This window comes from Corvus hawaiiensis, chromosome Z (assembly GCF_020740725.1).
Source record: "Corvus hawaiiensis isolate bCorHaw1 chromosome Z, bCorHaw1.pri.cur, whole genome shotgun sequence".
Taxonomy (NCBI): Eukaryota; Metazoa; Chordata; class Aves; order Passeriformes; family Corvidae; genus Corvus; species Corvus hawaiiensis.
Window position 1 is genome coordinate 66,173,298 of NC_063255.1, and position 26,779 is coordinate 66,200,076.

The 26,779-nt window shown below is 37.4% G+C and overlaps 1 protein-coding gene across 4 annotated transcripts in view; it reads left to right on the plus strand.

Annotated features, from left to right (window-relative positions):
* Positions 1-1,260: 1,260 nt before the first annotated feature.
* Positions 1,261-26,779, plus strand: part of RFX3 (regulatory factor X3) — a 114,619-nt gene continuing 89,100 nt past the window's right edge. The window contains exon 1 of one of the 4 annotated variants that reach the window (XM_048291153.1): positions 1,261-1,474. The gene's annotated coding sequence lies outside the window, so the exon portion shown is untranslated. Of the gene's footprint in view, positions 1,475-1,748; positions 1,782-9,285; positions 9,418-26,779 lie in introns of those variants that run through there. The other 3 variants (XM_048291152.1, XM_048291151.1, XM_048291150.1) reach the window with 3 other exon arrangements.

The window sequence follows — 26,779 nt, forward strand, 5'->3', positions numbered from 1 at the left end:
ATGTGACAACACAGACCACTACACAGGTCAAGAGGGAGCTCCATGGTTTACATGGATTACAGGCAAGCATTACTGGGCAGACAGACTGCTGCCAACTGTGTATAAAGCTTCAGAGATACTTTTCTGGTTAGTAAAGGGCGGCGCGGAGACTACAGGGAGACATAGTACCAGCCAGTAGATGCGGGGGCACTGTACATAACCTCAAGGTCATCTACCCACATGACGAACTTCTTTACCTTGAGGGTGGCAGAGCACTGGGACATGCTGCCCACCGAGGTCGTGGAGTTCTCCTCTCTCAAGACATTCAAAACCCACCTGGACATGTTCCTCTGTAACCTGCTCTGGGTGACCCTGCCTTGATCCCTTCCAACCCTGTGACTCTGTATACACCTGGAAGGAGAAGACAAAGCCTGACAGGAGAGCATCTGGTTATCACACGCAGCGGTAACCTCCCTGGAGGTGTTTAAGGAAAGACTGGACGCGGCATTCAGTGCCGTGTCTAGATGACATAGTGGCGTTCGGTCACAGATTAGAATCGACGATCTCAGCGGTCTTTTCCAGCCCAACCGATTCTGTGAGTCGGTGTACCAGCTGGGACAACGGGCCAACGCCCGCACTCGGGCTGGAAAGCCACGTGTGCTGACAGCAGCCACCGGGCACTCCGGGGCCTTGGCTCGGCCCTCCGCAGAAGTCCAGGGTCGGCAGGGCTGCCGCGAGGCCACGGGGGAGCCGGCGGGACGGGGAGGACGAGAGGCGCGGTGGCGGCCGCGCTCCCCCTTCCATGGCCGCCTGTCGCCGGCGACCCAATCCTCCTCCTCCTCTTCCTCCCCGCCTCGGAAAATGGCAGTGCGGGCCGCGGGCGGTGGGGGAGAGGCCCGGCCGCCGCCATCTTGTGGCGGGAGGGACGGCGATCGCCGAGCCCCTCCCGCCCGGCCTCCCGCCGGAAGTGGCGTCAGGCGGCCCCGCGCGGCCACGCCCCCCTCGCGGGCCCGGCGCAGCCGCCGCGCGCCCCGTCCCGCGTCGGGCCCCCCGCGTGCGCCCCCCCCGTGCGGGCGGAGAACCGGGCGGGCGCGGGCGGAGAACCGGGCGGGCGCGTGCCCCGGGCCGCGGGGCCGCGGGAGCCGCCGCGCGCCAGCCATTACCGCAGGCCCCGCCCCTTCCGGGGCGCTCGGCCGCGCCGCCGCCCCCGCCTCCCTCCGTCCGCCCGTCGGTCCCTCCCTCCCGCTCCCGCTCTCCTTTTGTGAGTTATAGCAACCGTTGCCTTGTGAGTCGAGCGCCATAGTCACCGTAGTCCTGGCGACTGTTACCCATCAACAACAGCCGCTCCGCTCCCGCTCCTGCTCCTCCTCCTCCTGCCGCTGCTCCGCACCCCCTGCCTCACCGTCACCCACCACAACAACAACAACAACAACCGCAGCCGCCGCCAGCAGCAGCAGCGACAGCGGGAGCGCCGCCGCAGCCCGCCCCGGCACAGGTGAATGCGCTCGGCGGGCGCACCCCGGCCCTCCCTCCTCCTTCTCTGCGCGGCATCCGGGCCCGGGCTGCGCCCTCGGGCTGCGCCGGTGCTCGCGGGCCGGCGAGGGGACGCGGGGCTCCCCGCCGAACCCCCCCGGCCCTCCCGGGAGCACCGTGCGGTCGAGGGGAGAGGGGCGGCGGGGATACACGGGGATGTCGGGCGGGGAGCAGGGCCGGCCGTCGTGCGGGCTGAGGAGGAGGAGAGGCTGGGCGATGCCGGGGACGCAGGCACGCTGCGGGACCTCCAGGACAATCGCTGGGATGCGGTGGGTGTGCGTCTGAGTTGGGTCTCGTTTGTACGGGTCGGGAGATGGAGAAATCGGGGGACGCGCCTGCGGCCGCAGTCAAAGGTTACTGGCTTTAAACCTGAAAAAAAGCCGTAGGGTTGGGAGGAAAGATGCAGCCGGGGACGGATCCTGTTGGACAGCAAGAGTAGGGGTTGATTCCCCCCTTTCATTTACAGTGGCCTTGTTCTGATTTGATACGACTACTATATGTTGCAGGTTTTCGTGAACTTGCTGTATCTTTTAATGATACTCTCGTGCTATTGATCATATCAACCTTTTTTTTTTTTTTGGTGCTTTCTCTGTGTAATTTTTTTCTTTTATTCATAATTGCGGTTTATTTTTGTGCAAGCTATATTTTCTTTGTATTGTGAAGTGGGGTTTTGTTTATTCAATACCCCTACCAATGCACACACAGAGTAGCAGGTTGGGGTTTTTTTCTCATTGCACTACTTCTGCAGGGAATTGTTTTTAATGGAACAGTGCATGTGTAGGTCTAGTTTATTGCACAGTGAGTTACGTTCATGTGGAGAGAATCCATTTGTTTCCTTAAACTCTCCACGATGAAGGAAATTCAAGACACGGACTGTGGGTTTCAGTGCGAGCAGCAAAGAAAGAAGAAAAAAAATAGTATTAAAAGGAAGTCTGTATCATTTTGTTATTGGGGCTGCTTTTCGAGAGTACTTTTGTGAAAGAGGAAAGGGGCAGCTCTTTACCTCTGGGGAGGAAGAGATGTAGTAGGACTCATATTATTAATGAGTATGGTTTGCTTCTTATTTTTAATCCAAAAGGCTTGCTTTCTTCATCCTTTTCGGGATTGCTTATTAAGATTTAAAGATTTGTGTTGTCATTGATGTCAAATCATACTTGATATACTTTTTGAATTCTTTAGATGAAGTGAATTTTTGGCATCTTTTATGGCAATGAAACATTTAACATCTGCACTCCCCCCTTTGACTTGTCAAATCATGTGATGTTTTGGCAGGCTTTCTTCTTTCTGAAGTAGTGGCTTATTTTTTTCCTTATTTATTTAGTAAAATAATTAGGAAAAAAATAATGCTCTTGTTTTTAATCTGAAGCCTCTGTTTAATTGTATATACACCTTTTCAATTTTTATATCTTTAGATATCCAGTGTAAGATATGAGATTTGTCTCACATTGGAACTACCAATGAATGTGACTGGGGCAATTTTTTCAAGCAGGTATTAACTACAAAATCTACTAATTAGTTAGTGCATTGTTGATACTGATATTCCTTGAGGTAAAGCATATTGGATTTTTTTTTTTTTTTTAACATGTTTTAATACTTCGTAGTTCACAAGAACTTAGAAAATAAATTATTTTGGATGATGACCAAAAGTCTCTACATCATCATCGTTTTATTTTTTTATGCCAAGATGAAACCACTGCTCGGTAACTTTATAGGTCCTGGTGTAAGTAAGTTCTAAATACATTAAGAATTTTCAGTGTGAGTTCTAGTATGGTATCAGTTATATGGCGCATCGAAGTCTTTATGAATTTGTTGTTAATTTCTGTGATTCATTGGTTTTGAAATAATTCCGGCATCTGCTGTTGTTGAAAAGAGAAGATGTCAGCTCTGCACCATACCTTTCTTGAGTAGCTGTCCTAGAGCAGCAGGACAGAATACTGCTCAGGATGGGATCATTCCTGGGTGTTGAAATCTGTCTTTGCAGAACATGTATCCAGGCCCCTGGGTAGCAAAGGAAAGTGTGTGGCTGTGTGTGAGACAAAGGTTCTGTTCTAACTCCATGGGGTGATGTGTTGGAAAAGGTCCGTGGACTCCGGCGGGAGGAGGAAGAAAATGCAGTCCAGCCAATATGGTTGATAAAAGCAAGCTCCGTTTATTAGCAATCCAGAGGCACTTATATAGTATCCCAGCTTGTTAACTCTTAAGTGGCTTAAACCTATCCAAGCGCATTTCTCCTTCTACGTAATTAGACTACATTGGCAAGCTTCTACTAGTTATGTTATGATTAAAGAATTCAGAGTTCACCCTCCCCTCTCTGGGTCTTATCTGCACAGCTGCAAATCCTCACACTCCCTTTTTGTCCCCAGGCCTGTTTCTCACAGAGGGATTTTCTCATAGAGACAGTTTCTCACACTAACCTTTGCTTGCAGGCCTATTGCTTGTACAGTTCTTTTATTGATCCCATAATTCTATCAATGATCCATGTCCCGGATCCTCTAACCATTTCCCAACAGTGATGTATACAGGTGTTTCTTAAAAGTCATATTGCAAATACATGATTTTGTCTTAAACCAAAGACCTTTATAGTACTATTAGGCTGCATTTTCCTTAGCCAGTGACTACAATTTGGAAATTAGTAAAGGAGGTATAATCACTGCTTTTAATATTATGGACTTTACTGAGAAAAGTATTGACTTTTTATTCTCTCTGAGATACTGCAGTGACCATAAATGAGATCTGCATCATGCATTCTCATTCCCTAATGCCCACAGCTGACAAAATAGTTGGAGTTTGTGATGCTAGCCTGTGTTCGACAATGACATGGCTTGTGATTTTTATGTATTTATTTATTTTAAATGCATAGGCTTTCATGACTATGAAAGAGTGTGACTATCTAATTTTGTTTCAACATATCCAAGCAGAACAGCATCAGGTGCTTTGTTCTGTTACTAGTAAGCTAACGTACATGGTACTAGTTTGGAGAAGTCCTTTCAGTGAGGTAGTGTAGGTAAATGAAATAAGCATCAAAGATACTGTTAAAAGTTGTTAAAGATTTTAAATTCATGATGCTTAATTTGATAATTGGGTTCAGCTTTGTTAGCACTATCCCATTTCTTGTTTCTGCCTGACAGGGTAGTTTGTTAGTCAAAAACTGCCTCCAGAAATACATGTTGCACTTTCTTTCCATTTACTAAACTTTTGAGAGGTAAGGCTGCTTGCTTTTGTTTTCTTCTCTTACTTGAAACATAAGCCAGTGTCTAAAATGCAATAGTACTTTATCATTGTAGTTCCTTTTAGTGTTATAGCTAGTGTTTCTCATTTTCATGCTTTACTTTGAAAGGCTTTCTTCCCTCTGAAAATATCCTGTATTAGTTGTATTTTTTACCTGTAGTCTTCAACAGCTTACCATCTGCAGGTATGTGTCATACAGAATGCTTAAAAAATGAACAGGCTTTAAAAAATATGTATGACTATTAAAATGTTTTTTTTAAATCATTGTCAGTTGAAAAGACATGAATGCTCTACAAATACAGAATAAAAATAAGCTTTCAGTGGCTATGAAGTGTCCTTGTGGTTGGAGTTCCATTTCAAAATTGAACTCTCTGTCAAATGAGCGTATTATAGTACAAAAAGAAGAATGTTTTGAAATTATCAATGAAAATGCTTTTTTTTTTTTTAACTAAGAGTTAGGGCTGAAAAATTAATGAGGCTTTTAAAATGAATAAGTAATATTTTGGACGTTTTATTTCTATTAGCCACAAGTTTATTTTTCATGTATTTCGCCTACAGTTGGTTGTCAATCAAAACAATACTTCTTTTTTCTCACAGATCCTATGCATACCCATATTTTGGAAATTTAAGGATCAGTATATATACTGATTTGGCTAAATCTAGTTTTTAGGGACAGATGGCTGATTTAAACAGGTGTCACTTTCATTTCTTGTGCCTTGTGTTGAAACTTCCAGAGGTTTACAAAAGAGCTTCCTAAAGCAGATGGTGATCTCCACTTCCGTGATTAGAAAAATATACTTTTGTAGGAAATTATTTTCCCACTGACTAGGTGTATTTTAATAATTTGATGTGTCATATTATGCTTTAATGAGTTCATACTTTAATAGTTAAAATGTCATTGCAGAGTTTGAAGTGTTTAATATGTAATACAATAATTTAAAAATTTCTTTCCTCATTGGACTTTTAAAGGAGATGTGATTATTTTGGTGTGAAATTCAGCAGTTTGAGTGTGTGGATAGCTGTAGACCTAATAATTGTTATTCTTGCAAGATCAAGAGCAGATATATTGCTTGGTGTAACATTCTGTTTCACTATCTTTTTTACTTAAATACTACTTCACTTTAGAATATTTTTTAATAACAATGAATTACTGTTAAGGACACAGGATTCGTTTCAAACTTATGTATGTTTAACTTCTTTTTTTCTGGCACCCTGCTGTATTAGCACATCTGCAGTTTTCTTTTAAAATTTTTTATTTAAAATTTAAAAGATTTTAATAAGAAATAATGAAATTGGTCTTCTAATAATTTTTTTGTCATTTTGTTTCTAAGGATTCCTTTTTTCTTTTTTTTATGTTGACTTTTTTATCGCAATGACTGGTGTTTATTGTTAGTTGTTTTCTTTCTAGCAGATGCACCAGAGGGTGCTATGCTATTTGAAATACAAAAAAGAAAGAAAATCCTGAAAGTTTGTTCATTGAAATGCATTGATAATGCATATGGGACTTGAATAAATGTTACTGAAATTTTCACGCCTTTTTTTTTTTTGTGCAATGCAATATAACAAACTTGCTGTTTTGACAATATTATGTTAAAAATCATAGAGGAAATTGGCTGTTCTGTATCTGGTTATGTCTGTGGGTGTAGATACACACACTTAAAATGCAGTTTCTGTTCATCAAAAGAAAACAAATATTTATATGTGAATTATGTCTGTATCACATATAGCTGAAACTATATAAGCTGTATACTTATTGAAGTACTACATTAACTTATCTGAGATACACATGCATTTTGGAGTGACCTTATTGCATGTTATATTTTTCATGTATAAGTCTTTATTCACATTTTTTATAGCTTATTTGCTCATATGTGAACACTTCTTAAAAAATGCACGGCGTTATATAGAATTTTTTTCCTTTCTCACTGAAGCTCTTCCTAGATGAAACTGAGATTGCAGCATACCCATGTACTGATGAATTGCAAAAAGGACAGGATATTTTTCTCCATCAATCATTAGTTCTGGGAAAGAAAGCCACCAGCTCCCTCCTCAATATCCCCGTCAAAAAAAAAGAAAGAAAAAAGAAGAACCCAAACCAGCCCCAGCCTCTACATATTTATAAGTACTATTATGTTTTATTTTAAAAAATTCTCTATGGTTATATGAACCTGTCAGGTTAGAAATTAATTGTAATAACTTCTGTAGTTTAGTAATATCTATTTTTTTATCATACCCCAAAAGATTAATAAGGCAGTATTTTTTTTCTGTGTGTAGGTGGTTAATGGAGTCTAGTTTAGTGTAATTTCCCTTTGGAAACATGAGAAAATATGCAGGCTGTGTCTAGGGTTGTACACCTTAAATTGCTTGGTTTTACACACTGTTGCAAACAGTTTAATTGTTCTACCTGTTCCACTATTGCAAGTTGTTTGGTTAGTTAGGAACTTCAGTTTTAGTGTCCTAAAATCAAGAGGTAGTGGATGGAATATATTGTAAATTCTATTTGATAGGGAAATTTCACGTTTTACAATATAAATTTTAGTAAGACTAGGTTAATTTCTAGCAATTCAGACTTCCTGTTTGAGTATCTAATTTATTTCTAACCTGTCTTCTTTAAATTCTTGCATGACATTCATAGCAATGCTATGAGAATGCCAAATATTGTATATGAATAACTGAATTTGAGTGTACTTGTAGCATTTATAACTTCATTCAATCATCAAAGAGAGGAAAGCACATTTTTTAAAGGTCATTTCATTTACCCATAGACTCAGTATGTTCAGTACATCTCAGCTTCTTAGACCATCTCTGAGTAAACAGAGAACTGTGAAATAAATATATTTAGTTCTTTCATTTTCTTCTTATTGAAGACTGATTTCAAGTAAGTTTATAAGGTCTTTAAGGCAAGAACCATATATTTAGATTTTGTTCAGGCTTTGGATGCTGCTGCTACAACTAATGACTCAAAGCTGTGTTTACTGTTTATGTACCAAGTAAATGGATTCTCTCTTCTGTTTTACTTTCTCATTATATTTAATCTAACTGTGCTTTCTCTTACATACCACCTCAGGGATGTTTTCTAAACTGAAAATCAGTATAGTTAAATCATGAAACATTGCAAAGTAGAAACAGAAACAAGCAAGTCTGTTAAAAGGTGAAGTGTGTCACTTTGCAGGTGCCATCGAGTCAGATTATTCTACCTCAGTTAAGGTGTTCTGGGGTTTTTGTGGTTTTTTGTCTGATTACTTTTTTATTTGCTGTTAACTATACTTTCCTTACAAAGAACTTTAGAAGTATAATAGGATTCTGTGACAGAACTACTTACAAGGCAGTTATTAAGGTTACAGATAGCTATTTATTTATTCAAAAATTCATTTTTGGCTCCAGTGAGCTAGTTCACGTCTGCTGAATTTTCAGGTGATTCTTTAATACCTTAGGTCTGATTTTTCTTTCCCCCTCCCCAAAAATGCCTAAATGTGGGGTGGGAAGAAGGGAGACCAGTCTTGCTTATGTATCTCTCTTAATCTGACAATGATATTGCATGTTTATTGAACTTTTGAGCTGTTTCCTTTCTAGTGGGTTAGATGACCAGGACTGTCAATTTGTACTATTGTCTTTTGGTGTGATCTGCAGACTGCAGATTATCCACAAAGCATTTTAAAATATTGCTGTTGTACTGTGTAGCCTCATCTTAACAAAATTAGAGTCTTACCAGCTGAGCTTTTTCTTCCTTGCATCATGGTAACATTCTGCACTGCAAAGGGCCGGGAGTGAAGTTAACAGTGAAAGTATCAGAATTGAATGGTAAAACGATAACTAGCATTTTCTGAGGAGGACAAAATCTATTCATTATTGGTAGGGGAAAGCAAAAATAACAAAATAACTGTAGTTCTCATGCCATTGGAAGCAGTGGCCAGTGTCAGGATTTCTGGCTTACATTAAATGTCTCATAAATTTGAAGACTTATTTTCTATTTAAATGCTGCAAAAAGTATTCAGGATTCTCCATTTAGAATCCTAACTGTTTTGTTTTCACGGTAAGATGTCTGCTGTATACTTATCTCTTTATTGTTCTGTGGCTTGAGAGTAGACACAAGAGTTACAGATTTAATGAAGGAGGAATATTTCCTACCTCGCATTTTTGCTGATGAGATGCACATTGTAGTTCTTCCATTAGGAAGGACATGAGGTTATACACAAAGGATTGTTAATTTGTCTTTCTAGTTAAGGTTTTATATATTGTGTTTATTATTGGAAGTGTTAATTACTTTGTATCTCAGAGAATTTAGAAGATACAATAAAGAATTAACCTTGCCTTAGAACTACTTTCTTTAATTAAAATCCCAGTCTTCCTTTTCAGTGTTTTTAAGAAAAATAGTTGCTCTATAATCACCATTTAAAAACTAAGTTTTCTCAAAATTTCAGATTGAAAAATCTAGAATAATTTAATGATCAGATGATACGCATTTTACAGTTAAGTTATAGAAAGTTATTGTTTAGATATATATAGTTCAATGGACTATTACAATAATTTATAAAAATACATGATTGATGAAAACTATTTAGATTACTTTTGCAGGGAAGTCCAGCTGTTTTCAAAGTTACATTAGCCGTGGATAGTGAGGAGCCGTTGAGCCACCTGTGTAGTAGCTGATTTATCAAATTGACTGTTAGCCATGAGGTGAGTTGACACACTGTAGTAGCTAAGATCATGTCAACATTTGTGTTTGTGTTTAGCATTTAGTTTGCTCCTATTTTGTTTTGTTCACTCTGTGTTAAACCACGTCAACTGAGTTGCAATTCGCAAAGGATTTGATAAATAACTCTTCCTTTTTCATTATATTGTTTTCCTGTCAGATTCAGTAAATGAAAAAATGTAGAATCCAGTATGTTTCTAATTCCTCAGAGTTGATTCTGGGTAATAGTAATAGCAACTCCCTGTAACTTCTAGGAATATTATTCGTTGGACTTTCTGAAAGGCATGGAAGCTCTTCTTTGAGCTATATCATCCTTGTTTTAGACAGTAAAACATGCTTAGTGTTAAGTCATAGATTTAAAGTTTAATATAATTATTATTTAATAAGTGGAGGTAAGTAGGGACAGAAATATGGCTTCAATCCCTTATTTTGTGGAAATACTTTTGAGCTCCAAGTCTGGGTTTTGAAGTGAGGGAAGAGTGAATTAATTAAGATAAAAACACAGCTCTTCATGGCATTGTCTCTTTTCAGGTGCTTTCTGACTGAAGGTTGTCATGAGTTGCTCTGGTTTTCTCCAACTCTGAAACTCCTTTCTAGTGTAAGGAGCACAGTCCTGAGAGGGTATTTCATGGAACACTAGTGGGCAAGTAAATGTGTAGAGATTTCAGTAAGCTTGGTCTGTAGTGGTGTGGAGATGAGAAATGCTTAGGGTTTTGCAAACCTTAGGCTAGTTCACAGAATTTAGGTTTTGTCCTAGCAAACTTATTTCACACCGAGGAAAGATTTATTTGCAGTAAACTCAGAATTAGAGATGGTCCTACAAAGCAATAGCATAATTTATCATGCAAGTAGTGATTCTGTCTTATGAAACAGACCTTCCAGTGTTTTAAAAGTTGTGGGTTTATGCTGATTCAGTTGTATCTGTTTGGTTTGGTGGTTTTTTTAATGCTGTTGTTTCAGGTCATTCAGATGGTCAGTTGTCAAACAGTATAACCTTATGAACTTGTGTGGTCTGGGATATCCAGATTTTATGTTACTGTCTTAAATCCATGTGGAGGCAGGTCCTACTAAAGTTTAAATTTCAGATATTAAAATTTTCTGTGGTGATCTTGATATGAGCCACTGAGTCAAATTTCCTGTCTTTAATAGGGCTTGGAGGTGTTCAGTATCTTCACTGCTTGTCCTACATTAGTATTTATTTCTCCTTATTGAATTCTGAAGAAACTGACATTACTCGAATTCAGGGAAGAGCTGGACACAGGAGCATGATTTCAGTGCAGTGACCAACTTCCATGACCTGATGAAGATGGAGTCTTCCTGTGGTCTCAAATCACAGGTTACGAGTTTGTTTGTCACAAACATGTTTCAGGCAACTGAGATGAAGAGGAGTTTTAGGATTACTTTGCATGTGAAATACTGCCGCATAAGGGTTCCCACTGTTTGATTTCAGATGAAATACTAGGTTATTTGGCTAAGACTTGTAACAACTCAGTGCTGTAAGTCTCAGCAGCTTTTAATGGCTTGTGTCCTTAGCACAGTTGTAAGTCTGAGATACTCAAAAGTTCTTGTGTCAGCATAGTTGTGTTTTCAGTTACATGCTGTGATCCAAGGATGGTAACTCTTCAGACACAGCTGAATTTCTTGAAAGCTCAACGTAACAGACTGACCATCTGCAGCCTACTGAAAAAAAGGTTAAGCTAGAGCCAGCAGTTCATTTTTTTCCCTGTACTTGAAAATAATTAATATTTTGAAAAAATACAAGCATTTTCTTCCCATATTTTATAAAATGGGAAAAGATACAATGTCCAAGTCAGAAAAACAGATCTTGCAGATAGGAAAACAGAAGTTATGTTTTTGTCATCTGTGATAAAGCGGTGTACCTGTGTGTAAGTTTTGGTCAGAAATGCTTTAGTACTTGTCCCAGAGTTTGTAGTATAAGAAGGGGAAAGTTACAGGTTGTAGCCATTAAAAATGGCTTGAAGATGTAATTGGCTATTAATAGTGGGAATTGGGATGTTGGTTCATAATATGCTAAGACCTCTAATAAAATTACCCGTGTCATCTCCATAAAACAAACTGCATGGTCACAAGTATAACTTGTTACATAGATATGCTTCTGACCTCCCAGTGATCTATTCTCCTTGGCTAATATTTAGATTTTGTTTTTAAAAATATGTTCATTCTGTATGAAGTACTTCTGTCTTCCATATACTGATTCAAAAGCCTTTTATCTACTCTAGTTACAGCACTTAACTTGCTAGTATAGAAATGGTTAAATTTACCATAATGATGCCAGAATGATTTTTCTTCGGTATTTCCTTCATATATATGTATTTGTAGCTCTCTAGACTATTGTTGTATAGTTATATAGTTCCTAGGTAGCGCCAGTACTCTTCCCTACCCTGATAGGCAGAAAGACAAAACACATTCTAGACGCTCCAAGCCCCAGGGGTCCAAGGCCCCTATCCTGTCTTGGTTCTCCTTGGAAACCAAGGTTGAAACCAGCTCTTTGAGATACATTTTCATAAACAAAGTTTAGTTCCTATCTAAGGTGGGGGCAGGGGGGGAATTAATAAAAGGGTAGAACCAGGAGGAATTACTTCATTGCTTGTACTTGGGGATTCTTTTCAATTATTTGCTAATTTGCTAAACTTATAAAACTGTGTTCACCCTATGCAGTGTGGGCATTTTTCCATACCTGCCCCTTAGAGGCCTCCAATAAAGACCAGCCATTATATTACCTCCTATACCAGTATTGTCTCAAAAGTGTGTTGTTTATTTCTAGATCTTTAAAGCACTAATTAAACCAAAGGAACAGGAGATGCTTAGGGTACTCAGTGCAGTAGGCATGCAGTTTGTGGTTGGTTTGTATTTGGTTGATTGTTTGGGGTTTTTTTCCCTTGAAAAGTGAAAGAAATGTGGCAGATAATTTTGTAGGAATAGGAGTCATCTAGCAGGACATTTTATTTTAATCTAGGTGGTTCAACCTTGTCAAATAGAGTTACTTGTTTTAGGGCAAAGGGTAAAACTGGTGGTTTTCACATCACTGACTGGTATGTCATTTCTGTATTGAGCATATTTTCTCAAATAATCTGTTAACCATCCTTCACAGGGTGTTAGAAAGCTTATCTTTTTTTACAGCAAATATGCAGATTACTTATTATAAACACAGTTGTCTTAGTGAAATCTAGAACAAAGCGGTCACTGAAAAAAATACTCTTTTAACCTACTTCTACAATAATCTACTGGCCAAAAGGGAGAGGTATGCCAGTCCTGTGAAGCTCTCTAGGGCTTCACAGCCCTGTAGCTGTTAGTCTGCATACTGGGAACAGAGTGGCTGGGACTACAGGCTGGATGAGGCCATGAGGTCCATGGTGGGCAGGGAGCTGAACATGTGCTAGCAGTGTCCCTTGGCTGTAAGGAAGATTAAAAATGTGTCTCTTGGGCTGTATGAACATAGTTATAGGCAGGAAATTGAGAGAAATCTTTATCCAGCTCTCTTTTGTATTTATTATACAACTTCGCATCATTTCTGCTTTTACCCTCACTCTTCTGTGGTTGAGGGAAAGCTGTTGGTTGGAGTAAGTTCAGCAAAAGGCTGCTAAACAGTCAGAAACTAGAGTGCACATATCTGTGAGGAGGCACTGAAGGACATGGACTTGTTCAGTCTTGAGAAGAGAGAGTTTCAGGGGTCCTAACAGCAGCCTTCTCTAGAAGTGCACTTCATATGGAAGTGCATGGTGGAAGGATGAGAGACAATTTAAAAAGTTGAAACAAGAGAGGTTTAGATTGGAGACAAGGAAAACCTTTTTCCCCATGAGGACAGCTCAACAATGCGGCTTGGACCAAGTGAGGCTTTGCCATCTCTGTCTTTGTAAATTTTCAAGCTCTGGCTGAATGAAGCCCTGGGGAGCTGGTCTAATGCCAAGGCTGAACCTGCTTTGGAAGGGAAGTTGGGCTTGGGAACTCCTGAAATCCAAGCAGCCCAAGCTATACTATGATTTTACTTGTGATTCTTGCTCTACACCAGAAGTTCCTAGACGTGATCTAGTTTGTCTTCTAGTCTTGTTGGCCAGTTCAGTTTCTTAGTGAATCCTTACATTTGAATTTGAATCCTCACATCTGGAGGTAAAAGTGGAGGGATAGAGCTAGAGTAACAAAGTAGTACTTGTGACATATATCACAAAGACCTGGATTGGGTGCCCAAGAGAGGATCTCCTTAACAATGCAGAACTCTTGGGCTCCTCTTTTTCTTCAGTGTGTTACACTTCTGTTATTTTGGTCCAACACTTCATTCTGTGGATTTTTCAAACTTAGGACTGGACATAGACTGAATTTCTCACATTTATTTATACCATATTTTAGAATGAAGCCTCGAGACTTTCACTGGAGTCCTGCAGAGGCAAAAAAATAAAAGCAGTAAACTGCAGTAGCAGGAAAAGAAATTTTTTAAAGTCTCTTCAGGAGAAGACAATGATGAACAAAAGGTTTTATAAAAGAAGAAAGGACCTTGGTTGAATACCTGGCAAAACCAAACCCCAGTTGCTGATTTCTGTGGACATTTATTTGCGTGCATTTATCAAAGTCTTAATCAGCAGTTTTTAATTCTTTTGTTGCAGCAAAAGAGAAGAATAAATTAGAAGAGGAAGAACTGCAAACAATGTTTTTTATTGGAAATTATTTAGAATAATAAAATAAACTGGATAATTTCCTTTCTTTGCTGAAACAAGTTCAGGGGTGTTGATGAATATTCTGCATTTGGCTAACTGCCTGGTGATTTGTAAGTGGTGTTCAATGTACATAACAGCTAGCAATCTGAAGAGGGATTCTTTTTTGTGATGAGGATATCTAAAATATTTTCCTGTAACTTGCCTATATCCCTGTTCATTTTGATAAGAACTGGATTGTGTCCAAAAAAAAGGATTTCAGAAGCAAGGACAATGTTTTTGAGTGTCTGTAAAGAGATGTTTTAAAAAAAATGCTTTATCATATAGCTGCAAATATAAAATTAATAGCAATTATAGAGATCAAGAGCGAGGATCTAAAGAAGTGTGTATTGCAGTAACTGGTAATTGGTGAAATCATAAAAAATAGGTTGATAATCAATGCTTCTGTTGACTGAAGTGGTTCTCTTTGGGGGTCTTTTGTTTGTTTTGGCTGGAGTTTATCATGGTGGGACATTCATATCCATAGCTAAATTAATGTATTTTGATTTCTCTTACTCTTGTTTAGCACTGCTTGAGGGAAAGCAAAAACATACGTATACATTACTAATTATGATTAATGTAGTCTTGATAATCGTGGCAGTATTAGAAAGTAATCCCTTTGTTTAAATGCAGATGTTTCATAGCAGCTAATAACCTGAGTTGAATCGAATGATTAAGGCCTGGATAAGCAAATACATTATTTAGAACTTGTGGTTTTTATTTTATTAATAATTTGTCAAACTTGCCTCTATCAAATTTGAGAATTTAAGTTAAAGAGGGATGTAGGATTTCCATAAAGTGTTTCCAGTGAATTTTTTCCAAGAAAAAAAATCCTTCTGATTGAACTGAATATGTGAATGCAAGATATAACACCATAACATAGTCAGTATCTTTTTCAAGTACCTCTATTTTATTGTGCTTTTCTTTTAGAATGTTCCTGTCAAGTCCTGCCTGACTTTTCAAAATCAGTGATTAGAATGAATATCAAGAAATTCAAGTGGTAGAAATCTTGCTGGGCAAAATAAAGAGCTGCAATAAGGAAAACAAGTGAAATAAACTTGAGCATATCTCAAAAATTATATAATTAGTGTTCAGTGTTGGTGTTCTACTTGTCATAGTTTAGATTTCTATGTTTCCATATTATAAATGAGATAGCTAATGGTATCTGTTTGATATTATTTTTACTGTTACTTGGCAATTATGGAAGAACAATGAAATGGTATGTTATATAGTCATCTGTCTTTATCTTAAGACTTAGAAATCAAATTCAGTTTCTGCTATTCATGACATAAATCTTGAATAATTGTTGCTGAATGTTCTTTATATTGAATTGGTGTTTTATTCTCTATAGGTGCAGTAGGTTGGGACCTAATAAAAAAAATTACCAAATAATTATAAAAATCAGTCACCATTACCTTTTGTCAAACCATCTTTTGAAAGTAATATTACTTAAACGTTCTGGGCATCAAGCTTTTTGTCTGGTTATATGAAGATTTCTGTTAGGAATGTCTTATAACCTTAGAAGCCAGAAAACAAATAAACAAACATGCTTTGGATCCAGTTGTGCAATTTTCAGTATTCAATTTGTATTAGAAGTACAATTACTGTGAACATAGAGATTAGTTAAGTATTCACTGTTATACAGTACCAGCTTAATTAATGACATTCTTTCCTCTTTTTTTTTATAATGAATGAATTTCCTTTAAATTTTTACTTTTTTATTATTTTTTATTTGCATTTCTGTGTGCTGGTATGTTTTTCATTATTCTTTATTTCACTTGGGTTTTACATTGTTCTTAATTTTTTTTTAACTCAGAGTTTTTTTGAGGGCAAAAAAGCCATTCTAGATAAACCTAGCTAATAAGAATTATTGTGTGTGTTTTCATTTTACATTTTCATGTTTTCAAATGCTTTCTACAGTCAGTCTTAGCTAAGTGCTTGGAGAACTGTTTCTTTGAGAGAAGGGTAGTGGTAAGTAAAGAGGATTTAATAATTTTTGGATATTATTTATAAATAAATGCCTGTAAACTGAAAATATAGGTTTAAGTGGTTTGTTCTAAGAAACACATGGAATAAAAATAAAATATTGGTATCTATCCAGGAAATACAAGCTGTGGCTTGTTCAAATCACTATCTTTTCAGGTGCTCAGTACTGTTAGGTTGGAAAAGCAGAACTGAATGTTCTGTTTGGAACTGAGTATCTTTTACAGTGAGGTCAACAAAAAGCTGTGTGGGGGATTTTTTTGTATGTTTGGCTTACAGATTTTTTTTGGTTTAATTTTTGTGTATGAATTTGTATGTATTGTAAATGTAAAAATATATTTCATTTCATGTGACATCAAAAACAACACCAGTAGTAACAATGTCTTGTCAATAAGTATGTGCTTGTGAAAGCTAATGTATTGGGAAAGGTCACACAGGAAGGCAAACAAAGTTACAATTAATATCTTAAATAATGTTGTCAAGTGTAATAGTAAATTTCAAGCATGTTTGGTAAAATAGTATTTTTGGAGTGAGAGATTTTTTTGCCATTGCTTTCAATGTAATGCATTTCTTGTGTATTTCCTGTAGAATTGCTGGTGCTGATTTTGCTCTTAAATTGAGTATAAATTTCTTAAATAAAAAAAGAACATGGTAAACATAGTGAAATATTAGTTGCCTTGTTACAGTTACAGTACTTCAAATACATGTTTACAAAGCAAAGTGGTAGATTTCTAAAAAATAGTTAAAATTCAGATGGTGGGGCAGGGTAAAGGATATCTTTAGGACATAAAGCAGTATTTTATAATGAGACAGCTTTCTGTAAATGTGTTTCTAAATTTCTAAGTTTGTAAATGTTCCTTTCTGTCTTTCTTTATGTCAAATTAAAGTATATGCCAGTCTTGAAATTTTTTTTTTATGTCAGCATTTTTTCCTTCCTTTGCAGTTTAGAATGTAGTCCTTTCTTGCTACTTCATTATATTATCATTGGTGACAGTGATATCTGCTCTACTTATATTTTGCAATTATTTTTTCAGTACTTTTGTGGCACTCACTTTTGGTTATTAAGCTCTGCACTTCAGTATCCACTGTTTGTCTGGTTTTTTTCCCTGTTCCTTGTTGGATGCCTGGCTTGCATGTGGTTTAATATTTAACAGTTTACCTGAGATAGTGGGGTGCGACAAGTCTGCTAAGCATCACACTGTGCTGACATATACCCAGTTGGTTGTAGGGATAACCTACAAGGTGCCAAGATCGACTTTCAGGGCCTGCCTGATTTTTTATTTGCCAACAGTCACTTTGCTTTAATGTTTGCTAATCTCTAGCTTTCTCTTGGGATCCTTTAGCCTGCTTCATGGCAGTGTATACAAAATTGACACTAAAAATATGGAGGAATGTTCTTTTAGTCAGTTTGACGTAATTGGAAAGAACTTGAATTGAGAAATTCAGAATCTGTTTCTTTTACCAGCTACATGAGAACAGGTAAATCTTCAGACTCTGCGGAAAACAACCCCACTTATTGAGGAGAGGAATGCTTGAAGAATATCTTAAAATAAGATCTTTGGTTATTTGGGGGTTTTGGTGCTAGGGGTATATTTGTTGTTGTTTCAGGGAACTCGGGAGCAGTTGTGCATGTATTTGGTCTGGTCTAATTTTGGTGGTAGTGAATTATATCCTAAGAATAGGATTCTAGAATTATGTGAGAAACATTACCTTCTTAAGTCATCTTACTAATGCAGGATTTTTTCTTAGAGCCGAGGGAACGTTCAGCTTGCACCCCTTCTTTGAATGGCCAGTTTACAAGTGAGTTACCTTCTGTAGTAAAGGATGAAGGAATCTAGGGCTCCTCCTTAAGCTAATTATGGTGAGATTCTGGTCAAATTTCTTTTACTAAACTGTCAGTGGAGACAACCAGAGTGTCTCACCAGATTGAAAAAATCAAGGCCCTATTCTGTTTTTCGTAAAGAAACACTGATCTCTACAAAATTATTTTGCTTCAGTAACATTAAAGTAAATATACTTACAGAAGAACATTTAAGGAAAAATGGTAGGGGGACATAGCTTTGTATCTGTTCTCTTTGTCAAAGTCCTCCTTGTCTCTAATAAATTCTTGAGCAACACAGAAGTACTTAACAAAATGTTGACTGCAGAACTTAATTCAGATAATCAATACCTACTTTTTACTTCTAAACCTGTAGGTAGTTTTACAGCATAATGTGCCTCTATTACACTTTTAGCTATATCTAGTTGTTGGTGTTGTCCAAGCAGCCTGTCATCTTTGAGGTCATGATGACTAGGGTAACGTATTACAGTGATTTTTTTTTATAAAATCATAAAAATAAACTAGCAATGGTGGTTATACACAGCAATTCTTTAGATTTATGGATTTGACTGTGGAAGTCGGTGGAATGTGTTTCATTCTGGCATTTGGTTGTGGGCTCTACTTGATTAGTGGCTATCAACTGTTCTAGGCTAAATCCCTCAAGTACAGGGGGTAAGGCAAGTTTTTTGTTTGAGTGTTACCCAGACAGAGGTGAAAAGTTCAGTTTTGCCTTTGAAAAAGATTTTGCAAACTTCCAAGTTATGGAAAAGAAGCAAAGTTGTAGTTGGAAGAGTTTGAATTTGTTAATGCATTCTGCTGATATTTGCTGTTTTACCCCCAACCCTCTGAGATTTTTGTCTTCAGAACATGCTTCATATTTGTTATTGTTTTCAAAGTTCCCCTAAAAACATCAGCCACTAAGTAGTACAAAGCATTTTGAAAAGGATAAACCCTAGCATTTCCTTACCTGACTCTGGAATCCATTTTGTGGCACTGTCTGTTACAGCTGTTGTCTAGATAATGAATCTAAACATTTCCAATAACTTTTGGGACAGTGCATGAGTTTCTTAAATTTGTACCCTTAGGGAAACAAAGTTGGTTTGATTTTTTTGCTGATATGCCTGTCCATCTTATTCAAAAGAGGATTAGAAGTTTCAGAAAAACATACTAATAATACAAATAATTAGCTTGAAAAGGTAAGCAAAAATAGGTGCTACCACTGAAGAAGAGGCATTTGCAACTTATTTTGCACTCCCAGCATTCTGGAGAGTCAGGCAGGAAACACTCACAATCCATGCTACAGTGTTGTACAGATCCATTTAAAGGACCAAGCTGAAGGAAATGCAGTTGTCTTAACTCTGATGCCATAGAACAACTTGTTCTTTGGTGCAGAGTAGAACAGCCTCAGATTATTAGAAAGAAAAGCCATAATAATAAGCTCTTTTGCATGTCATTTCTTAGCCATTCTTCAGCAGATTTACAAAAATATTGCTGAAAGAAATTAATCTGCAGAGATTTACATAGATGTCTAATATGTAGAATGTGTTAAGGTGACAAAGACACAAAGAACTCACTTGAAATCTGCTTAGAGGTTTGTTGGACATCTTTTGATATAGATTATAAATAAAAGTTATTCTGGCATTTTAGAGTTAATTAAGTTTTTTTTTCCTTGAAGTCCCGCTTTTACGATCTAGAGTATGAAAATTGTATGAAAATATATTGTTCTGTCAAAAATTTATTATAAAATATCTTTGCAGAGCATGTTGAGCAACTCCATTATACTAGCTGGTTAGTATGTGAAGGTTAAACTTTGAAGGGGTTTGGACTTTACTGATTTTAATTTTGCTAATTTAAATTATGGATTAGAGGAAATAGTGCTGTCTGCTTTGTTGTAGCATGCAGTATATGTCAGATATATTGCTTCTGTGTAATTTTTTGGGGTTTGTGTTTGTTTACAGTATACAAATCTGTCATTGTAACATTTTTTAAGGGTATGCCTGGAATTGAGGTTGACTAAGGAGAATGTTAATGTATTTAAATAAACTGGTTAAAGCCATAGGAGAAGGCCTGTGGTATTTTCAAGACTTCTCAGCCTGAAAGTGCCGCATAACCCTTTTAGGTTGCATAGCAACAGGCTCCTAGCAACAATAATAGATTGAATTTCCAATAGTGACCAGGCCGGATGTAATAATAAAGTAAGAGTACAAACAGTTGTCATGGTTTTCTTTTCACAGTAAACTAGTGTTGAATTTAGGGAGATTCTGTTTCTCAAAGTGGTGAACCTCTTTGCAAAATGAAAGTAATATTGAAAATTGTGGTGCCAAAACGCTGACAAAGCTGCTTATAATGAATGACTTTGATGTCTAGTAGTTTGGAACATTGGGGAAAACAAAGAAACATTGAATTAGTTGTTAAGGAAAAAGAGTATTTAGTAATCACTTTAAACTGCTTTTAAATCTCAACTTCTTTTATAAATTGACCTGTACTGGATCTTCATAGAAACCCTTAGCTGTACCAATATACATGTTGTTTAGAAAAGTTTGGAAATATCTTGTCAGTATACTGTTAAAAATGAATAAAACTGAGTAACAGATTTGTTTTATGTCAATAATCTGTCAGTATTTCATATTTTCCAGACCTATTATGTGTGAAAGGTAGAAATACATGCATAAGGAATTGACTTGGAATAAGAGACAGAAATCACCTCATGAAATAGTAATAGTTGTAATTCTGGATGATTACATTTCAGTTTAAATGTTTTGACCTGGCTAGCAGTTGAAAAGTGTAACACTGGTTGTTAAATAAAGGTGTAGATTGACACTAGGTTAACACCTCTTCTCAGTTCCTGTATCTGTTTTTGGGATGGTGTTGAAGAGTCAGTATAGTAAAGGCCGGTTACCTTAACAAAAAGCCCAAATTAGTTATTTTTAATCTGCCATATTCCATTAAGATTTTCTGAATAGATGGAACTTTGTTTTCTGAATAGATGAACACTGCTCTATTTCTGAATAGATGAACTCAGATGAGTACAAGACTTTCATCTTTAGTTACTGATAAGAGGGGCAACTCTAGGGGCTGCGCAGTATTGAAGGAAAATAAGTTATTTGGAAGTTACGGACGTGACTTGAGATGTTTCACTGGATTTTGATGTTTCAGTATGTTCAGGTGTTTATCAGTAGTGTTTTATTGCAGGAATTTTAAAAATTGAATTCTGAAAAAAGCTTTTCAGTGGACCTCTTAGGTCTGACTACATATGGTATTTTCCATTTTAACTCTTAATCTCACCATTTTGATATAATCACAGAATATTAAGGGATTTGAGGGGACCTTAAAGACTGTCTAGTTCCAACTCCCCTGCCATGGGCAGGGACACCTCCCACTAGACCAGGTTGCTTAAGGCCTTGTCCAACCTGGCCTTGAACATTGCCAGGGTTGGGGCATCCACAACTTCTTTAGGCAACCTGTGCCAGTGTCTCATCAAACTCACAGTAAAGAATTTCTTACTAAGTTTTTCCTCATTTGACATTAGATTTCTCATGGTGAAGGGTCTTAGTATGGTGACAGAGATATTTTGGATATATTCAATGAAACAAGATGCTTTTTATTGGATTGTATTAAAAAACAATTTAGTTGAACAATTGTATTGAGTTCTGTTATTTGAATTGTGAGTTAAGCGGTAGTCTGAACAACATTCTGAATTTGTATGATGTAATTTAGACTATCGACTGATTTAAACTCTTAAATTTTAAATCTTAAAAAATTATTTAGGAGTATAATCTAGTCTAAGTATGACATCTAAGAAAAAGCGTTTGATTAACGTTTGTGGATTGCTACTAACTTTATGCTCTATGGAGGTATTTATGTGGTAAAGTAACTACTGCCACAGCTGGAGAGCTAGGAGAGTTTGAAAGATTTAGCAGAATTAGAGATTTTTAACTTAGAATAAGGTTAAAAACTGATAATGAAACTATAGCTAGGATATAGAAATAGTATTGTCCCTGCCCTGCTCCATGGGGTCCCGCGTGCACCCACAGATGCACGGGTGGGTTCAGTGTTACAGTCGGTAGCAAAGAGTCCAGAAGGGCATTTGGGTGCATTCCGGCAGGAGCATTCATTGCTGCTACACTGGCGAAGGTTGCAGAGGCAAATACGAACATGATCCCAAAGTTCACAGTTTTGTCCGGGGGCGGGGAAAAGGCAGGACCAGGGAACAGGGACCAGTGGGGAAGCTCTGGGGGGGTGACGAGGGGTAGAGGCTGACAGCCAACCAGGGAATCCAAACTGGGATAGATTAACAGAACAGAACAAGCATCTCGGGAGGAGCCCTCTTGGCCACCCCGATACAAAGTGGCTCCTGTGGTACGAGGGACTTGTCTTACTGAGAGCTCTCTGTCCCTTGTAATGTATGTTCACCGGCCACCACATATTAAAGAAATTTAAAAATACAGGAACATACCTTTTATAGTGTTCATAGACTGTATTTTTACTAAGAATTGTTTTGTATAGTACAGTTGTGATATTTTCAGAGAAGTCAAAAGCATTTTAACCTTACATTATAACAACTAGTATCTAGTATTTATTATGGCAAATACATATTCTTAAATCATGTAGATTACAATCAGAATTTCTGTAAGAATGTAGTTTACTTTCCAGAAGTGCAGTCACTAACGTTGTTCAGCTCCTGCCCTATCTCCTACATAGCTGATTTCTGTATGTTGTATTAGTGCTTGTTTTTACTTTTAGACCAGACATGTTGCTTAGAATAGTTACTTACTAATATTGTTCTTGTTGGGCACGCCTAAATGACTGGATTTGTGGGTTAAGGCTTCTACTTCATCCAGACCTAATCTATCAGGCTGCTTGCCTCATAATTTAAAAAAAACAAACCCGTTTTCCATTCAAATCAAAAGAGCAGAGGTTAGATATTTGACACTGTGCCAGATATAATGGAAATCAGTATTTCTTTGCTTCCTGTGCTTTTAGGAGAGTTCAAGTGAAATTTGCATCAGGAAAAGATACTTTTCATTTACAATTTTTGTGAAAGAGAAAAAAATTATTTAACATAATAACTAAAAACTGAGAGGACAGAAAACCTATTGTAGGGTCTTGTAGCATGTAACAATGGAAAATCTTGAGGAACAAAAATGGAAGATGAGCAAAAGAGAAAATAAAATACTTCAGATTTTATTTACTTCTTTATAACTGTAAGAATATGTAATTTTAGGAAATTCATTCAAGTGTTTGGAAATGTAAAAAGAAAGACTGGGAGGAAGTAGGTCTCTGAAGTTTAAAAGACAATAGAGAATAAGAAATTTGGCAAAAAAATCTGTGTAGTCTCTTGTGCTGTACATTTATCCTCCTACTGAATTGCCATGAAATGTAATATGTTGCGGCATGGCATTGTGTGTTTACTCCTATTTTTTTTAAATTAGTGCTGTTGATATGCAAAATTATTTTCAGAATTTTCCATTTCATATAAACATATTCTATTCTCATGTTGATTTATTGTAACAATTACACTACAATTTAGTGTAAGAAGTCAAAACAATTATTTTTTTGTTTAGTGTCTGTAAGTTGAAAAGCACAGTTTGGTATAATTGACCAGACACCAATTCTGAAACAAATGTCTCATCTGCTTTCTGTTTATATTTTGTAGTGATGTCTTCCTTTTCTCTATACACTAACTATGACTAAAATAACAAATACAAACAATAATGTTGGTTGATGTAGTGTTACTGAAATGCCATGTAAAATTACATGTTTAAAAATGCAGAGTTTTTTAATGGGTAAAGAAAGAGGCTTAAGTAGTGAATGGTTCCAAGCAAAAAGCTCTATTAGCATTAAAAGTAATTGTTGTGTGGAGGACTACAAGGTCTAATTAATTTTTTGGACTTAACTGCTATTTATATGGTACTGGAGCATGTATGATACTCTTCTTGCATGAATTTACCCATGTACAATATTCACTGTTTGATTGTATATTGTTATTTATGCCACATTTATCTGCCAAGAAGAGTGAAGAATGTCAATGAGATGTTTTTCTGCTTAATTAAATACTTAACACCCAGCTTAATAGGTCTACATCATGTAAACAGCCTTTAATCAGATATAAGTACAGAATGCTGTTTGTGCATTGGACCTGAATTTGTGTGTTCTCAAATCTTCGAGGGTGTATCCATCATTTTGATACACCCTTGACGATTTTAAAGTTATTTGTATTGGAGAGGTAGGTGTAGGAAGCTACTGTGCAGTATTCTTATGAATCAGACCTGCTTTTATCTAGAGTGGACAAAGATGTACAAAAATAATCTTTGATGCTGACCTTTTGAAGAGATAGATGGAATTTTCAGGTTATGAGATTTATGTCTGTTTATATGAGAGTTATGTCTTTTTATATTTCTGGAAAGTAGTTCTTGAGAATGCTCTTGTTTTACTTTTTTTTTTTACAAAGCTGTCATTATTGGAAAATTCTGAGTTGCCTAAGATTTACAAATTTTGTTAGGTATTTTCCTATGTTTCTGACAATTGAGAATCTAAGATTTCTGTGGTATTCTGAGAAAAAAATATGCTTTTGCCATTTTTCTTCCAAATGCATTTTATGTTGTAATAAATAGGAGAGTATCTAAATAGTATTGCTAAATATTACATACAGCTTTACCTTTATAGTTTCATGTACTAATTCTTTGTGTTTCATTTGACTCATGTTTTTAATAGAATTTTTGACTTCTGAAAATGCTGACTATGATCATACAGTCTTGAATGTAGCCCTTGGGGCTGCCTATATTGTATTAGTTATTGATGAGAAAGATGTCATTAAGGACTTCTCTTTTAAGGATTTTACAGATATTGTGTGTGAATTGCTGCCTCTCATGCATGCTAGAACAAAAAGCCCTGTGTTTGGAACTTGGGTAATTTCTAGGTCTTTGTAGAAGCACAGAAATTTTCTATTACAGTCATTGAAGGTGCTGACCTATAAAGCAAACCTTATTTTAATTTTCTCTTACTTGATCATGGAATATAACTACCAAGGCAAAATCAGTCAGTAACATGAAGTTATTCTTTCCTTGAAATAATATACCATTCAGTTTTTATGTGAATATAAGAATAGTGGTGATACCACCTTACAGTCATTTACCTCATTGAAATAAAATATATTAAGCCTCTAATCATTAGATAAATAATACTGTAATTACTTGAAGTTTCAGTAGCTAGGCCTGTTTTTTCCTTTTCTGTAGAAGACAGTCTCTTTTGAACTTGAAGGTTGCTTTGACATGACAAATGTGACATTAAAATCAGTGTAGTTTCTTTGAATAATTAATTGGCATTCCAGTGCTCTTATAAAAGTGGCAAACATAGGACATATCTGGTGCTGTTATTTCAAAATAATATTAATTTATAACTGCAGTAATGCTCGTTGTAAAAACACAGTGTTAGAGGTTCGGACGTACGTCAGTTCTTCTAAAAAGTTTCAGTTTCTTAATGTGTTTGACTAGGTTATTTTATCAAAATTTATGAACATGTTGTAGTGGGTTGAACCTGAGTTGATGGATAATCTTTTAGGCTAATGATGCTTCTCACAATTTACATATTTAAACCACACGGAAAGGTGGGAATTGCCCTTCATTTGAGCTCACCTGCCGGAAGGTGGGGGGGCCTCTGAGCCTCCGGGCCCCGCTCCTGCCCCCCCCCCCCCCCGCCCTTTCCCAAAACTCTGGCACGGACCCTGGGTCGCTGCGGAGGGGAATCTGTTCCAGAGCCGCAGGCAGCTAAAACCAGCCATGGACTGCTCACAGCTAAACCTGTCCGGCGCAGTTTCCTGGGACTGGCAGGTCCCTCTCCTCTCCATGTGGAGCCAGCGGAGCCAACGGGCCTCACATTGGGCGCCACTAATTATTTGTGCCGGTTTGGGCAAATTTGCCTTCTCTGAGAGAAGGCAAGTTAGGACCATCTCTCCCCCCACCAGGTTTGGGGAAAAAAAGAATTTTCCTCAAAGGAAAGTGAAAGAGATAAAACTATTTATTTAACAAATACACAGGAAAAAGATACTAATGCTAAATAATGAAACCTCTTGCTGTAGAGAGAAAACCTGGGAAAATTTCAGAGTTCTTCTGTAGTCTCTCTCTCTCCCCTCCTTGGAGCTGGGATGGGGTAGTGGTCCCACCTCCAGGGCCAAGACCTAAGTGGAAATTCCTCCTGATATATTCTGATGTTGAAACAGTCCAGCAGAGAACATGAAAAAAAAACGAAGTCCCAAGAAAACAAAAGTTCAACTCTCCGTCTCTGTCCGGAAAAAAAGAAAGCCAAAAATCTGGCTGGAAAGCAAGCAAGCCGAGTGCTTCCCTCTGCTCTCGCTCTCCTGCCGCAGCTGAACGCAGAGAGCCGTCTCTATCTCTGTGTGACCTTGAACAAGCTGCAAAACTGCTTTGAAAAAGTACACTTTTCTCTCTCCCCTCTCAGGCTCAGTTTAAAGGCACAAAATTAATTTCTGGACATAGGGTAGCGATATGGGATACATGTCATAAAGTCACCCCAAGACAGATGTCAATTGTGCTACATATTTGAGTTTGGGGGAAGGGGGAAAAGGGGTGTTCCCAAATAAATTTACTACTATTGCAGCTTTCTCTGATATTACTGTTTTTAATATCTGAAACAAAACCATTGTAGTGTTGAAAAAATATCTTTTACCAGGTAGTGATTCCTTAAATCTGGAGAGTTTGACTCCCAGCCATGTCTGGCTGCACCCTACAGTTCTTTGCTGCACTTTTTACTTCCATTCTGTATTTCTTGATCAGTATGTGAGACAAATGTGTAATGAAAAAAGGAAGTAGTTTAATTTTG